We start from the raw sequence: 16010 nt of genomic DNA on the forward strand, positions 1-16010 counted from the left end.
AATTTTCTATAAAAATAACATTTTTCGAAAATTTCCTATAGAAATAAAATTTTGACAAAATTTTCTATAGAAATAAAATCTTGCCAAAATTTTTTATACAAATAAAATTTTGACAATATTTTCTATAGAAATAAAATTTTGACAAAATTTTCTACAGAAATAAAATTTGGTAAAATTTTCTATAGAAACGAAATTTTGACAAAATTTTCTATAGAAATAAAATTTTTCGAAAATTTTCTATAGAAATAAAATTTGGTAAAATTTTCTATAAAAATAAAATTTTGACAAAATTTTCTATAGAAATAAAATTTTGACAAAATTTTCTATTGAAATAAAATTTTGACAAAATTTTCTATAGAAATAAAATTTTGACATAATTTTCTATAGAAATAAAGTTTTGACAAAATTTTCTACAGAAATAAAATTTTGTAAAATTTTGTATAGAAATGAAATTTTGACAAAGTTTTCTATAGAAATACAATTTTTCGAAAATTTTTTATAGAAAGAAAATTTTAACAAAATTTTCTATAGAAATAAAATTTGGACAAATTTTTCTACAGAAATAAAATTTGGTAAAATTTTTTATAGAAATAAAATTTTTCGAAAACTTTTTACAAAAAGAACATTTTGACAAAATTTTCTATAGAAATAAAATTTGGACAAAATTTCCTATAGAAATAAAATTTGGTAAAATTTTTGATAGAAATAAAATTTTTCAAAAATTTTCTATAGAAATAAAATTTTGACAAAATTTTCTATAAAAATAAAATTTTTACAAAATTTTCTATAGATATAAATTTTTTACAAAATTTTCTATAAAAATAACATTTTTCGAAAATTTCCTATAGAAATAAAGTTTTGACAAAATTTTCTATAGAAATAAAATCTCGCCAAAATTTGTTATAGAAATAAAATTTTGACAATATTTTCTATAGAAATAAATTTTTGACAAAATTTTCTATAGAAATAAATTTTTGACAAAATTTTCTATATAAATAAAATTTTGACAAAATTTTCTATATAAAACTGGTTTCCGGAGGGGTTGCGGTGTTTCTTCTGTGTTACTAGGCGTTACCGAATCAGTAAGAGAGTATGTGGACAGAGGGGAAGCTTGTTCTTTGGTGTCCTTGGACTTGTCCAAGGCGTTTGATCGTGTTGATCATAAAATTATGTCAAGGAAACTTTGTGATCTCTTTTATTTTTCTAGCAGTGCAGTTTCGTTGATATATTCGTACCTAGCTTGGCGAAGACAGTATGTTTCGTTTAATGCCAGGATTCTCGAATAAGATCGGTTGCTTCAGGAGTAGCGCAGGGGTCTGTACTAGGTCCACTGCTGTTCACAATGTACCTGTATGATTTTTTTGGCATTGTAGGCTCTGATTTCTGTTCATTGTGTTCTTATGCAGACGACATTCAATTAATTTTTCATCACAGTTCAGCTGTGATTCTACAAGAGAAGGCAAACGACACATTAAAACGCATTCATGATTGGGTGACATTGAATAAGTTTGTGCTTAATGTTTCGAAAAGTAAGGTTTGATTCTTCGAACCCAGGAAGCGTCATTGTTCGTGTTGATGATAGAGAAATCGAGACACTTGATGAACTTGAAGTTTTAGGAGTCACCTTGGATTCCAAACTTAGTTATAGGAGACATATTGATAATGTTTATTCCAAGGTATGTTTTACACTTAGGAGGCTTTATTCATTGAATGTAGTTCTTTCATACCGTATCAGATACATATTGGCCCACGCTTTATTAATGTCACAGGTTTGTTTTTGCATGGAGCTATATTTGTGTACTATATCTAGCAACATCAATAAGATTAGAATTCTAGTGAATAAGATTATTAGATTTGTTTTCAATGTTCGATATGGCTCAAGAGTCAGACAGGCTGATGGTCAAACTGTTCATAGCTACAATCACATATACCCCTATGTAATTCGTTTTTATACCCTTCACCACTACTGTGGTACAGGGTATAATAAGTTTGTGCATTTGTATGTAACGCCAAGAAGGAAAAGTCTGAGACCCATCGTTTAGTATACCGATCGTCTTAGAATTAAATTCTGAGTCGATTTAGCGATGTCTGTCTGTCTGTCTGTCTGTCTGTCCGTCTGTCTGTCTGTATGTTGGTGTATTTTTGTGTGCAAAGTACAGCTCGCAGTTTTAGTCCGATTGTCCTAAAATTTGGTATAGGGTCCTGTTTCGGCTCAAAGACGATCCCTATTGATTTTGGAAAAAATCGGTTCAGATTTAGATATAGCTGCCATATATATTTTTCACCGATCTGGTCATAATTGGCGTGTATATCAACCGATCTTCCTCAAATTCCGTACATCGGAATATTTTATGAGTCTCGAAAAACTTGCAAAATATCAGCCAAATCGGTTCAGATTTAGATATAGCTCCCATATATAGCTTTCGCCCGATTTACACTCATTTGCCCACAGAGGCCAATTTTTTGCTCCGATTTAGTTGAAATTTTGCACAGGGAGTAGAATTAGCATTGCAGCTATGTGTGCCAAATTTGGTTGAAATCGGTTCAGATTTAGATATATCTCCCATATATAGCTTTCGCCCGATTTACACTCATATGACCACAGAGGCCAATTTTTTGCTCCGATTTAGTTGAAATTTTGCACAGGCAGTAGAATTAGCATTGTAGCTATGCGTGCCAAATTTGAATTTTGGCCTAGAGCTCTTTACTATCTTATAAAACGTCAGTAAGTATCTTATAGTAACATAGTCCGAAAAAGTACAGTTAAAACAAGTAAGGAAAGTCTAAAGTCGGGCGGGGCCGACTATATTATACCCTGCACCACTTTGTAGATCTAAATTTTCGATACCATATCATATCCGTCAAATGTGTTGGGGCTATATATAAAGGTTTGTCCCAAATACATACATTTAAATATCACTCGATCTGGGCAGAATTTGATAGACTTCTACAAAATCTATAGACTCAAAATTTAAGTCGGCTAATGCACTAGGGTGGAACACAATGTTAGTAAAAAAATATGGGAAACATTTAAATCTGGAGCAATTTTAAGAAAACTTCGCAAAAGTTTATTTATGATTTATCGCTCGATATATATGCATTAAAAGTTTAGGAAAATTAGAGTCATTTTTACAACTTTTCGACTAAGCAGTGGCGATTTTACAAGGAAAATGTTGGTATTTTCACCATTTTTGTCGAAATCAGAAAAACATATATATGGGAGCTATATCTAAATCTGAACCGATTTCAACCAAATTTGGCACGCATAGCTACAATGCTAATTCTACTCCCTGTGTAAAATTTCAACTAAATCGGAGTTAAAAATTGGCCTCTACGGTCATATGAGTGTAAATCGGGCGTAAGCTATATATGGGAGATATATCTAAATCTGAACCGATTTCAACCAAATTTGGCACGCATAGCTACAATGCTAATTCTACTGCCTGTGCAAAATTTCAACTAAATCGGAGCAAAAAATTGGCCTCTGTGGGCAAATGAGTGTAAATCGGGCGAAAGCTATATATGGGAGCTATATCTAAATCTGAACCGATTTGGCTGATATTTTGCAAGTTTTTCGAGACTCATAAAATATTCCGATGTACGGAATTTGAGGAAGATCGGTTGATATACACGCCAATTATGACCAGATCGGTGAAAAATATATATGGCAGCTATATCTAAATGTGAACCGATTTTTTCCAAAATCAATAGGGATCGTCTTTGAGCCGAAACAGGACCCTATACCGAATTTTAGGACAATCGGACTAAAACTGCGAGCTGTACTTTGCACACAAAAATACATCAACAGACAGACAGACAGACGGACAGACAGACAGACAGACAGACGGACATCGCTAAATTGACTCAGAATTTAATTCTAAGACGATCGTTATACTAAACGATGGGTCTCAGACTTTTCCTTCTTGGCGTTACATACAAATGCACAAACTTATTATCCCTTTACCACAATAGTGGTGAAGGGTATAAAAATATATTTGAATATATATAGAATTAAGGTTATTACTTTATTACCAACTATGGAACAATTGTAATATGTTTTTGGCTATCAATAAGTAGCTTTTTGTATTACAAATTTGAATGAAATAAAAAAAAAAATAAAATAAAATTTTGACAAAATTTTCTACAGAAATAAAATTTTCTATAGAAATGAAATTTTGACAAAATTTTCTATACAAATAAAATTTTTCGAAAATTTTCTATAGAAATAAAATTGTGACAAAATTTTCTACAGAAATAAAATGTTGACAAAATTTTCTATAGAAATAAAATTTTGACAAAATGTTCTATAGAAATAAAATTTTGACAAAATTTTCTATAGAAATAAATTTTGACAAAATTTTCTATAGAAATGAAATTTTGACAAAAATTTTTATAGAAATGAAATTTTGACAAAATTTTCTATACAAATAAAATTTTTCGAAAATTTTCTATAGAAATAAAATTTTGACAGAATTTTCTACAGAAATAAAATTTTGACAAAATTTTCAACAGAAATAAAACTTGGTAAAATTTTCTATAGAAATAAAATTTTGACAACATTTTCTATTGAAATAAAATTTTTGACAAAATTTTTTATAGAAAAAAAAATTTTGACAAAATTTTCTATAGAAAAAAAATTTGACAAAATTTTCTACAGAAATAAAATTTGGTAAAATTTTCTATAGAAACGAAATGTTGACAAAATTTTCTATAGAAGTACAATTTTTCGAAAATTTTCTATAGAAATAAAAAATTTGACAAAATTTAAATTAGAAATAAAATTTTAACAAAATTTTCTATAGAAATAAAATTTTGACAAAATTTTCTATAGAAATAAAATTTTGACAAAATTTTTTATAGAAATAAAATTTTGACAACATTTCCTATAGAAATAAAATTTTGACAACATTTCCTATAGGAATAAAATTTTGACAATTTTTTTTTTATAAAAATAAAATGTTGACAAAATTTTATATAGAAATAATTTTTTTACAAAATTTTATATAGAAATAAAATTTTGACAACATTTTATATAGAGATAAAATTTTCTTAAGCATCTAAACATCGAATTTTTATCCGATTTCCCAGAAATTGGAAATCTAAGTGTATTTTAGGGCCACAAATATGTGTATTGAAAATGGTGTGGGGTTATACCCCCTCGATTCGACTTCTCGATATTGAAAATCTAGAGGTAATTTACTGTTACTACTTAATTTGACATTGCCTTGTATTAAATATCCATTAGCTTTTTTGTAAACATTCGTTATTAAATTACTTACCATTTATAAGGCAATAAAGGACACGAGCTTTACATTACACCGTCTTCTATCTCCGCTCCGCCCCTCTTTTAAAAAACATATTCCCATTTTTCATAAAAATACTCATCTTCCTCTTTGATTGGGGTCCAGGTAAATACAATTTTTATATTATGGTGGAAAATCACTTTAAATAAATGCTAGCGTGGAAGACTCTTAACAATCTGCATGGTTTGTTCCCTCGTACATACTTGTGTTGCCACAAGAACGCAATAACTTGAGAGAGCAATAGAATTTCATGAACAACCTCATGATGGTGGAAACCTGTAGAGTCATTATGAAAATTTTCCCAAAACCCTGTCTCAATAAAATTACACAGACACACATGCGGCCACAATTTAAATACGAAAGATTGAAATTTTATTAAAATTTAAAATATCTCAATTAGGCCTTAGTGTAAAACAAATTTTTATTACTAGGGAAAAATTGTTAAGGGTGGTATTTTTTATACCGCCAACCCTAGGATGAAATAAAAATTTTAATGAGAATAAATCGACTTTTCGATTTGTTACAAATATGAACAAGTCGACTTTCAACACATCTGCATTTACAAAACGAAACTTTTTGGAAATTTGGAAAATTTGATTTTTCGACTTAAAAGAGCTCTTTTGTTAGAATTCGATTAACAGAGTTTAGTCCTTATAAAAAGCCAATTAGACGATTATCATCGACATTATAAGTCGATTGGACGTTGCAGTTTTTTGCTCGGCTTATATTTTGACGGTGGACCCGATAAGTAATTTTCCCTTTTTAACATAATGTCTTCATTCGACATGTGTACCGCCTAAAAGTATGCATATATTTTCGGAATTACAATATACAGTGAAACCTCTCAAACTTGGACACTCTGTAAACCGGACACCTCCCAAAAGTGGATATTTGTCTGGGAACGTTTGCTATAGTAACACATAAAAATTGACCTCTCAGAAGTGGACACCTCTCAAATGTGGACAAAATTTAGGCGACCGTGAGTGTCTACCTTTCAGAGGTTTCACTGTATAATACAGGGCTGTAAACTTTGGTACAATTATTCAAAATTTCGTACGCCCACTTCCCAAAAAACAATTATACTACAATGACCTATTTGGTACAATTTGAACTATTTAGGAAATTCAAACGTCGTGCAGGGCCGACTATATTATACATTTCACCACTTTGTAGCAAATTTTACCAAAAACTACCAAATAAAAAATCTTAATTTGCAATATTTTATTTTTACAGAAAATTTTCTCAAAGTTTTATTTCTGTCGAAAATTTTCCCAAAATTTTATTTCTACATAAAATTTTCGTTAAGGTTTATTTCTATAGAAAATTATCCCCAAAATTTTATTTCTACATACAATTTTGTCAAAATTTTATTTCTCTAGAAAATTTTGTAAAAATTTATTCCTTTAGGAAAATTTGTCAAAATTTTATTTCTCTAGAAAATTTTGACAAAATCTATTCCTTTGGGAAATTTTGTCAAAATTTTATTTCCTTAGAAAATTTTGTCAAAATTTCATTTCTATAGAAAATTTTGTCAAAATTTCATTTCTATAGAAAATTTTGTCAAGATTTTATTTCTATATATATTTTTTTTTCAAAATTTTATTTATATTGAAAATTTTGTCAAAATTTCATTACTTAAGAAAATTTGTGAATGTTTCATTTTTATAGAAAATTTTGTCAAAATTTTATTTCTATGGAAAATTTTGTTTAAATTTTATTTCTATAGAAAAATTTGTCAAAATTTTATTTCGTTTTGTTTGTTATTGTTGGTTTATTCTTCAATCATTATTGTTGTTTTTGATTTCAGCTTATAACCATGCATTGACTAAACTACAAGGGTAGCTTAACCAACAAAGGAAAAGTATGCTTGTCAAATTTATTTGAGCAAAGACCTATAGACTGCAAGATGGTTGGATGTACAGCTGTTTCGGAATTACCACATTCCTCATCAGCATCCTCTACTTGCAGCAAAATGAACAATTTTATTATTATAGAAAACAATTTTATTATTATAGAAAATTTTGTAAATTTTTTTACAAAATTTATATCGTCAGAAAATTTTGTCAAATTTTTATTTTTATAGAAAATTTTATTATTATAGAAAATTTTGTAATTTTTTTTACAAAATTTTGTAAAAATTTTATATCGTCAGAAAATTTTGTCAAAGTTTAATTTTTATAGAAAATTTTTCAAAATTTTATTTCTATAGAAAATTTTGTCAAAATTTTATTTCTATAGAAATGTTTGTCAAATTTTTATTTCTATAGAAAATTTTGTCAAAATTTTATTTCTATAGAAAATTTTTCAAAATTTTATTTCTATAGAAAATTTTGTAAAAATATTATGTTTATAGAAAATTTTGTAAAAATTTTATTTCTATGGAAAATTTTGTCAAAATTTTATTTCTATAAAAATTTTTCCCGAAATTTTATTATTATAGAAAATTTTGTAAACATTTTATTTCTATAGAAAATTTTGTCAAGATTTTATTTTTATAGAAAATTTTGTCAAAATTGTATGTTTATAGAAAATGTTGTCAAAATTTTATTTTTATAGAAAATTTTGTCAACATTTTATTTTATAGAAAATTTTGTCTCAATTTTCCTTTATTGAAAATTTTGTCAAAAATTTATTTTACATAAAATTTTGTAAACATTTTATTTCTATAGAAAATTTTGTCAACATTTTATTTCTATAGAAAATTTTTTAAAAATTTTATATCTATATAAAATTTTGTCAATTTTTTTTTCTATAAACAATTTTATTATTATAGAAAATTTTGTAAATTTTGTTTACAAAATTTTGTAAAAATTTTTATATCGTCAGAAAATTTTGTCAAAATCTTATTTTTAAAGAAAATTTTGTCAAAATTTTATTTCTATAGAAAATTTTTCAAAATTTCATTTCTATAAAAAATTTTTCAAAATTTTATTTCTATAAAATTTAAATTTTTCAAAATTTTATTTCTATAGAAAATTTTGTAAAAATTTTATATCTACAGAAAATTTTGTAAAAATAGTATTTCTATAAAAAATTTTGCCGAAATTTTATTATTACAGAAAATTTTGTAAACAAAAAGAAGATGATGCACGCTCAAAATAAACCCAGCCAACTGGATTCAAATCGATGATTTGGCAGTGGCATAGGAAAAGAGATATCATACAAAACCTTTCTTCGGGAGGTTCAAGTGTGGTTTTTGTTGGTTTTGGTTTAATAAACTGCCTGATTTTTTTCTGATAATTGGTTGATAGTTTTGCTGCAGGTAGAGGATGCTGATGAGGAATGTGGTAATTCCGAAACGTGCGTCCATCCAACCATCGTGCAGTCTATAGGACTTTGCCCAAATAAATTTGACAAACATTCTTTTCCTCTGTTGGTTAAACTACAATTGTAGTTTAGTCAATGTATGGTATTAAGCTGCAATAAAAACAACAACATTTTATTTCTATAGAAAATTTTGTCAAAATTGTATTTTTATAGAACATTTTTCAAAATTTTATTTCTATAGAAAATTTTGTCAAAATTTTATTTCTATAGATAATTTTCTCAAAATTTTATTTCTATAGAAAATTTTCTCAAAATTTTATGTCTATAGAAAATTTTGCCAAACTTTTATTTCTATAGAACATTTAGCGAAAATTTTATTTCTATTGAACATTTTGTCAAAATTTTATTTCTATAGAAAATTTTGTCAAAATTTTATTTTATAGAAAATTTTGTCAATATTTTATTTCTATAGAATATTTTGTAAAAATTTTATTTCTATAGAAAATTTTATAAATTTTTTTTCTATAAACAATTTATTATTATAGAAAATTTTGTAAATTTTTTTTACAAAATTTTGTAAAAATTTTATATCGTCAGAAAATTTTGTCAAAATTTTATTTTTATAGAAAATATTGTCAAAATTTAATTTCTATAGAAAATTTTGTCAACATTTCATGCCTATAAAAAATATCATCAAAATTTAATTTCTATAGAAAATTTTGTCAAAATATTATTTCTATAGAATTTTTTTCAAAAATTTATTTCTATAGAAAATTTTGTAAAAATTTTATATCTATAGAAAATTTTGTAAAAATATTATTTCTATAGAAAATTTTGTAAACATTTTAAAATTTCTATAGAAAATTTTGTCAAAATTTTATTTTTATAGAAAATTTTGTCAAAATTTTTTTTCATAGAAAATTTTGTCAACATTTTATTTTATTTTGTCTCAATTTTACTTTTTTGAAAATTTTGTCAAAAATTTATTTTATATAAAATTTTGTAAAAATATTATTTCTATAGAAAATTTTGTCAACATTTTATTTTTATGGAAAATTTTGTCAAGATTTTATTTTATAGAAAACTTTGTCTCAATTTTACTTTATTGAAAATTTTGTCAAAAATTTATTTTATGTAAACATTTTATTTCTATAGAAAATTTTGTCAACATTTTATTTCTATAGAAAATTTTTTAAAAAATTTATATCTATATAAATTTTTGTCAAATTTTTTTTTTCTATAAACAATTTTATTATTATAGAAAATTTTGTAAATTTTGTCAACATTTTATTTTTATGGAAAATTTTGTCAACATTTTATTTTATAGAAAATTTTGTCTCAATTTGACTTTATTGAAAATTTTGTCAAAAATTTATTTTATATAAAATTTTGTAAACATTTTATTTCTATAGAAAATTTTGTAAACATTTTATTTCTATAGAAATTTTTTTAAAAATTTTATATCTATATAAATTTTTGTCAAATTTTTTTTCTATAAACAATTTTATTATTATAGAAAATTTTGTAAATTTTGTTTACAAAATTTTGTAAAAAATTTTATATCGTCAGAAAATTTTGTCAAAATTTTATTTTTATAGAAAATTTTATTTTTATAGAAAATTTTGTCAAAATGTTATTTCTATAGAAATGTTTGTCAAATTTTTATTTCTATAGAAAATTTTGTCAAAATTTAATTTCTATAGAAAATTTGGTCAAAATTTTATTTCTATAGAAAATTTTTCAAAATATTATTTCTATAGAAAATTTTGTAAAAATATTATTTCTATAGAAAATTTTGTAAAAAGTTTATTTCTATAGAAAATTTTGTCAAAATTTTATTTCTATAAAAAATGTTGCCGAAATTTTATTATTATAGAAAATTTTGTAAACAAAAAGAAGAGGAAGCACGCTCAAAATAAACCCATCCAACTGAATTCAAATCGATGATTTGGCAGTGGCATAGAAAAAGAGATATGTTTGTTTTGAATTTATTTCGGCATAAGCCGGCTATCATACAAAACCTTTCTTCAGGAGATTCAAGTGTGGTTCATTGTTGGGTTTAATGAACTGCCTGAATTTATTCTCATAATTGGTTGATAGTTTTGCTGCAAGTAGATGATGCTGATGAGGAATGTGGTAATTCCGAAACGTGCGTCCATCCAACCATCGTGCAGTCTATAGGGCTTTGCCCAAATAAATTTGACAAATACTCGTTTCCTCTGTTGGTTAAGCTACACTTGTAGTTTAGTCAATGTATGGTTTTAAGCTGCAATAAAAACAACAACAACATTTTATTTCTATAGAAATGTTGATCAAAATTGTATTTCTATAGAAAATTTTTCAAAATTTTATTTTTATAGAAAATTTTATTTCTATAGAAAATTTTGTCAAAATTTTTTTTTATATAAACAATTTTATTATTATAGAAAATTTTGTAATTTTTTTTTTGCAAAATTTTTTAAAAATTTTATTTCGTCAGAAAATTTTGTCAAAATTTTATTTCTATAAAAAATTTTGTCAAAATTGTATCTCTATAGAAAATTTGGTCAAAACATATTTTTATATCTATACAAAATGTGACACAATTTCATTTCCATAGAAAATTTTGTCAATATTTCATATCTAAAAAAAATATTATCAAAATTTAATTTTTATAGAAAATTTGTGAAGCATCTTTTACCAATCCATCAAGAATTATACCAATCTAGCAAACAGTAAAAAATCTACCATTTTTGGTACAATTCTACTATCTGTGGTAATCGTGTTCCTTAGTCGATCTAGCCATGTCCGTCTGTCTCTGAATACATTTTTGTTTTTATCTGAAAAGTGTGCCATTTTTTAGAAATGTTTAGCTGTAACGCTGACTTTCGGGTGATTACAGCATGGTAGATATACAGATGTACCTCGTTAGGTCGTCTTAGAAGCCTATTTGTTTTTTTTCTATGCTTAAAATTGATTATGACGAATGTCTTCCTTATCCATTATCATTACTACAAAATTTTCATATGCAATGGTTATGACTATTAAGTGCAAATCATTTTCATACTCAAGGATCAAAATTATGATTACATTTCTCTAATTTCCTGTAGAGATATATAACGCAATACCAAACATTTTTGCAATATGATTTAAGCGTTAAAAGTGACCCCATATTTATTACTGAGTTTACTTATTTGTAACCTACATCAGTTTCAGGACATACAAATAATGCAATCAATTATATAACATCCTCATCATTGGATATCCTTTCGATGCCATTGGCGCAAGGATATTTAATTTCGTTTTTCTGCACTTTTGCACAGACATAAATAAAATGAAAATTACATTTTCGCGAAATAAATTTTTCATCAATGACAGAGTGCTGCATACCCGTATCAGTCAGTCTATGGGTGGCCATGGTATGTCATAATATTCCCCAGTTGTGTCATCATTGCTGCTTGAGTGGTTGGTTGGGACCATTATCGGAAGTTTATGCATGATGACCTCCCTCCCTTGTTTCATCACATTGATGTAGTCACTCACGACAGCACTTAACATTATTAATAAAAAATAAAAATAATTCCACTATAGTTTAAGGTCCAGCATACTTCAGTGTTGACTGTATATGAAGATGGCTTCATGCGATTGATTTTGTGCCAGGTTATGATACGGAGTAATTCCTTGCTCATTTTTTGATACAAAAAAAAAATTAACCAGAAAAAAATTTCAGTTAATTTTAAAAAATTTATTGATTAATTTAAAAAAATACAGAATTTATTCAAATATTTAAGAATCTATTCCGTAAATTTAAAACAGTCTGATCGCTCAAAGTATCAGCCATCGCTAGACACAATATTTTCCACCTTTCAGGCAACATACGGATACCGCGGTAAAAAACGACACGTCTTTTGACGCAACCCGTGAATCGACCCAATTTTGTGCTACATTATAAAAACGAAAATATTGATCGGCCATGTTATAAATCATCGATGGAAACGGTAGGTAATCAAAATGAACAGTATCTGGGCAAAACGCATAAGCTCATTTGGAAACACTCAAATCGTCTTGCCTTGCGATTATAGTATTTCCAAATAAGTTTTTATGTGGTTTGCAGAATATGGCAGAATGTATATTGCCTTTTTTCATACATTTGGATTTATTACCCATACAAATTGAGCGATTTCCTCTTTTTTAATAATGAAATCAATATCAGTGGCATACTGTAGGTTCAGAATCAAGTATAGCTCCTAATATCAGACATTTTTGTTCAAATTGTAAAAAAAACTCCCATAACCATGTACCTCTTAATGTTGTTAAATATAGAAATACGGGTTATCTCCCAAACCTATACCATTACCTATACCGCACAAACAATATTTTCTAATTCAGTAGGGGTGGTTAAGGGTATGATATAATCTGTCCCGCCTGACTTTCTACTTTTATTAATTGTTTTCGCTTGGAATCCCATTTTCATTTCAATTAAAGGCAATAATAGAAAATCTTTCTTTTATTGCCTTTGAAGCAGCTGTTCGTGAAAGTGACATATAGCATTTCGCTGTCTCATAACCACAGTTACCACTAGAGCCAATACGAATTTACCACAGTTTGGAGAAAATTCTACCAACAAACTACAAAACAAAAATAAAACTTCTAAAGAAATTTTTGTTAAAATTCTATTTCTATAGAAAATTTAGTCAAAATTTTTTTTCTATAGAAAATTTTTTCAAAGTTGTATTTCTATAGAAAATTTTCTCTAAGTTCTATTTCTATAGAAAATTTTCTCAAAATTTTATGTCTATAGAAAATTTTGCCAAACTTTTATTTCTATAGAACATTTTGCGAAAATTTTATTTCTATTGGACATTTTGTCCAAATTTTATTTCTATAGAAAATTTTGTCAAAGTTTTATTTTTATAGAAATTTTTGTCAAAATTTTATTTCTATACAAAATTTTCTCAAAATTTTATTTCTATAGAAAATTTTCTCAAAATTGTATTTCTATAGAAAATATTCTCAAAATTTTATGTCTATAGAAAATTTTGCGAAAATTTTATTTCTACCGAAAATGTTGCCAACGTTTTATTTCTATAGAACATTTTGTCAAAATTTTATTTCTATGGAGAATTTTGTAAAAATTTTATTTCTATAGAGAATTTTGTCAAAACTTTATTTCAATAGGAAATTTTCTCAAAATTTGATTTCTATAGAAAATTTCGCCAAACTTTTATTTCTATAGAAAATTTTGCGAAAATTTTATTTCTGCCGAAAATTTTGTCAAAATGTTAGTCCCATAGAAAATTTTATCAAAATATTATTTCTATAGAAAATTTTCTCAAAATTTTAGTCCAATAGAAATTGTTGTCAAAATTCTATTTCTATTTCTTTATTACAATTGAAAAATTTTTCAAAATTTATTTCTATAGAAACTTTGCCAAACTTTTATTTCTATAGAAAATTTTCTCAAAATTTTACTTCTATAGAAAATTTTGCCAAACTTTTATTTTTATCAAAATTCTATTTCTATAGAAAACGTTGCCAAGCTTTTATTTCTATAGAAAACTTTGCCAATGTTTTATTTCTATAGAGAATTTGCCAAAATTTTATTTCTATAAAAAATGTTATCAAAATTTTATTTCTATAGAAAATAATGCCAAATTTTTATTTCTATACAAAATTTTGTTAAAATTTGTTCTTTCTATAGAAAATTCTGCCAAACTTTTATTCCTATAGAAAATTTTGCCAAAATGTTAGTCCCATTGAAAATTTTGTAAAAATTTTATTTCTATAGAAAATTTTCTTAAAATTTTAGTCCTATAGAAAATTTTGTCAAAGTTCTATTTCTATATAAAATTTTGCCAAACTGTTATTAAAATTGAAAATTTTTTCAAAATTGTATTTCTATAGAAAACTTTGCCAAACTTTTACTTCTATTGAAAATTTTGCCAACGTTTTATTTCTATAGAAAATTTTGTAAAATTTTTATTTCTATAGAGAATTTTGTAAAAATTTTATTTCTATAGAGAATTTTGTCAAAATTTTATTTCTATAGAAAATTTTGCCAAACCTTAATTTCTATAGAAAATTTTATTTCTACCGACAATTTTGTCAAAATGTTAGTCCCATAGAAAATTTTATCAAAATATTATTTCTATAGACAATTTTCTCAAAATTTTAGTCCAATAGAAATTGTTGTCAAAATTCTATTTCTATATAAAATGTTGCCAAAATTTTATTACTATTGAAAAATGTTGTCAAAATTTCTTTTTTATAGAAAATTTTGCAAAAATTTTACTACTATTGAAGTTTTCTATAGTAATAGAAGTTTGGCAAAGTTTTCTATAGAAATAAAATTTTGACAACATTTTTCAATAGAAATAAAATTTTGATAAAATTTTATTTCTATAGAAAACTTTGCCAATGTTTTATTTCTATAGAAAATTTCTTTTCTATAGAAAATTTTGCAAAAATTTTACTACTATTGAAGTTTTCTATAGTAATAGAAGTTTGGCAAAGTTTTCTATAGAAATAAAATTTTGACAACATTTTTCAATAGAAATAAAATTTTGATAAAATTTTATTTCTATAGAAAACTTTGCCAATGTTTTATTTCTATAGAAAATTTTGTCAAAAATTCTTTTCTATAAAATATTTTGTCAAAATTTCATTTCTATAGAAAATTTTGTCAATATTTTTTTCATATAGAAAATTTTGTCAAAGTTTTATTTCTAGAGCAAATTTTGTCAAAATTTTATTTCGATAGAAAATATTGTCAAAATTCTATTTCTATAGAAAATTGTGCGAAAATTTTATCAAAATGTTAGTCCTATAGAAAATTTTGTCAAAATTTCAGTCCTATAGAAAATGTTGTCAAAATTATATTTCTACAGAAAATTTTGCCAAAATTTTATTTCTATGGATATAAAACATAGACAAAATGTTCTACAGAAAAAAAAAATTTACAAATTTTTTCTACAGAAATAAAATTTTGACAAAATTTTCTATAGAAATAAAATTTTGGCAAAATTGTCTATAGAAATAAACTTTTGACAAAATTTTCTATAGAGATAAAATTTTGACAAAATTTTCTATAGAAATAAAATTTTGACAAAATTCTCTATAGAAATAAAATTTTTACAAAATTCTCTATAGAAATAAAGTTTTAATAAAATTTTTATAGAAATAAAATTTTGGCAAAATTTTCCATAGAAATAAAAGTTTGGCAAAGTCAGTGATAAGAGAGAAGTTCACCAATGTGGTATCACAATGGACTGAATAGTCTAAGTGAGCCCTGATACATCGGGCTGCCACCTAACCTAACCTAAGGCAAATTTTCCTTAAAGTAAAGAAATACATTTTTGATATAAAGAAATCGTCCTTAAATTAACTGAAATATTGAATCTTTAGATTTAAGATAAAAAACGTTTCAAATATAATCTAAGACTTATTTTGACGATTTAACAT

The 16010-nt window shown here is 25.2% G+C and overlaps 1 protein-coding gene across 3 annotated transcripts in view; it reads left to right on the plus strand.

The window, feature by feature from the left end:
- Positions 1-16010, plus strand: part of LOC142238399 (protein qui-1) — a 257385-nt gene that overhangs the window by 21915 nt on the left and 219460 nt on the right. The window lies entirely within an intron of this gene.

This window comes from Haematobia irritans, chromosome 5 (genome assembly GCF_050003625.1).
Source record: "Haematobia irritans isolate KBUSLIRL chromosome 5, ASM5000362v1, whole genome shotgun sequence".
NCBI classification, from domain to species: Eukaryota; Metazoa; Arthropoda; class Insecta; order Diptera; family Muscidae; genus Haematobia; species Haematobia irritans.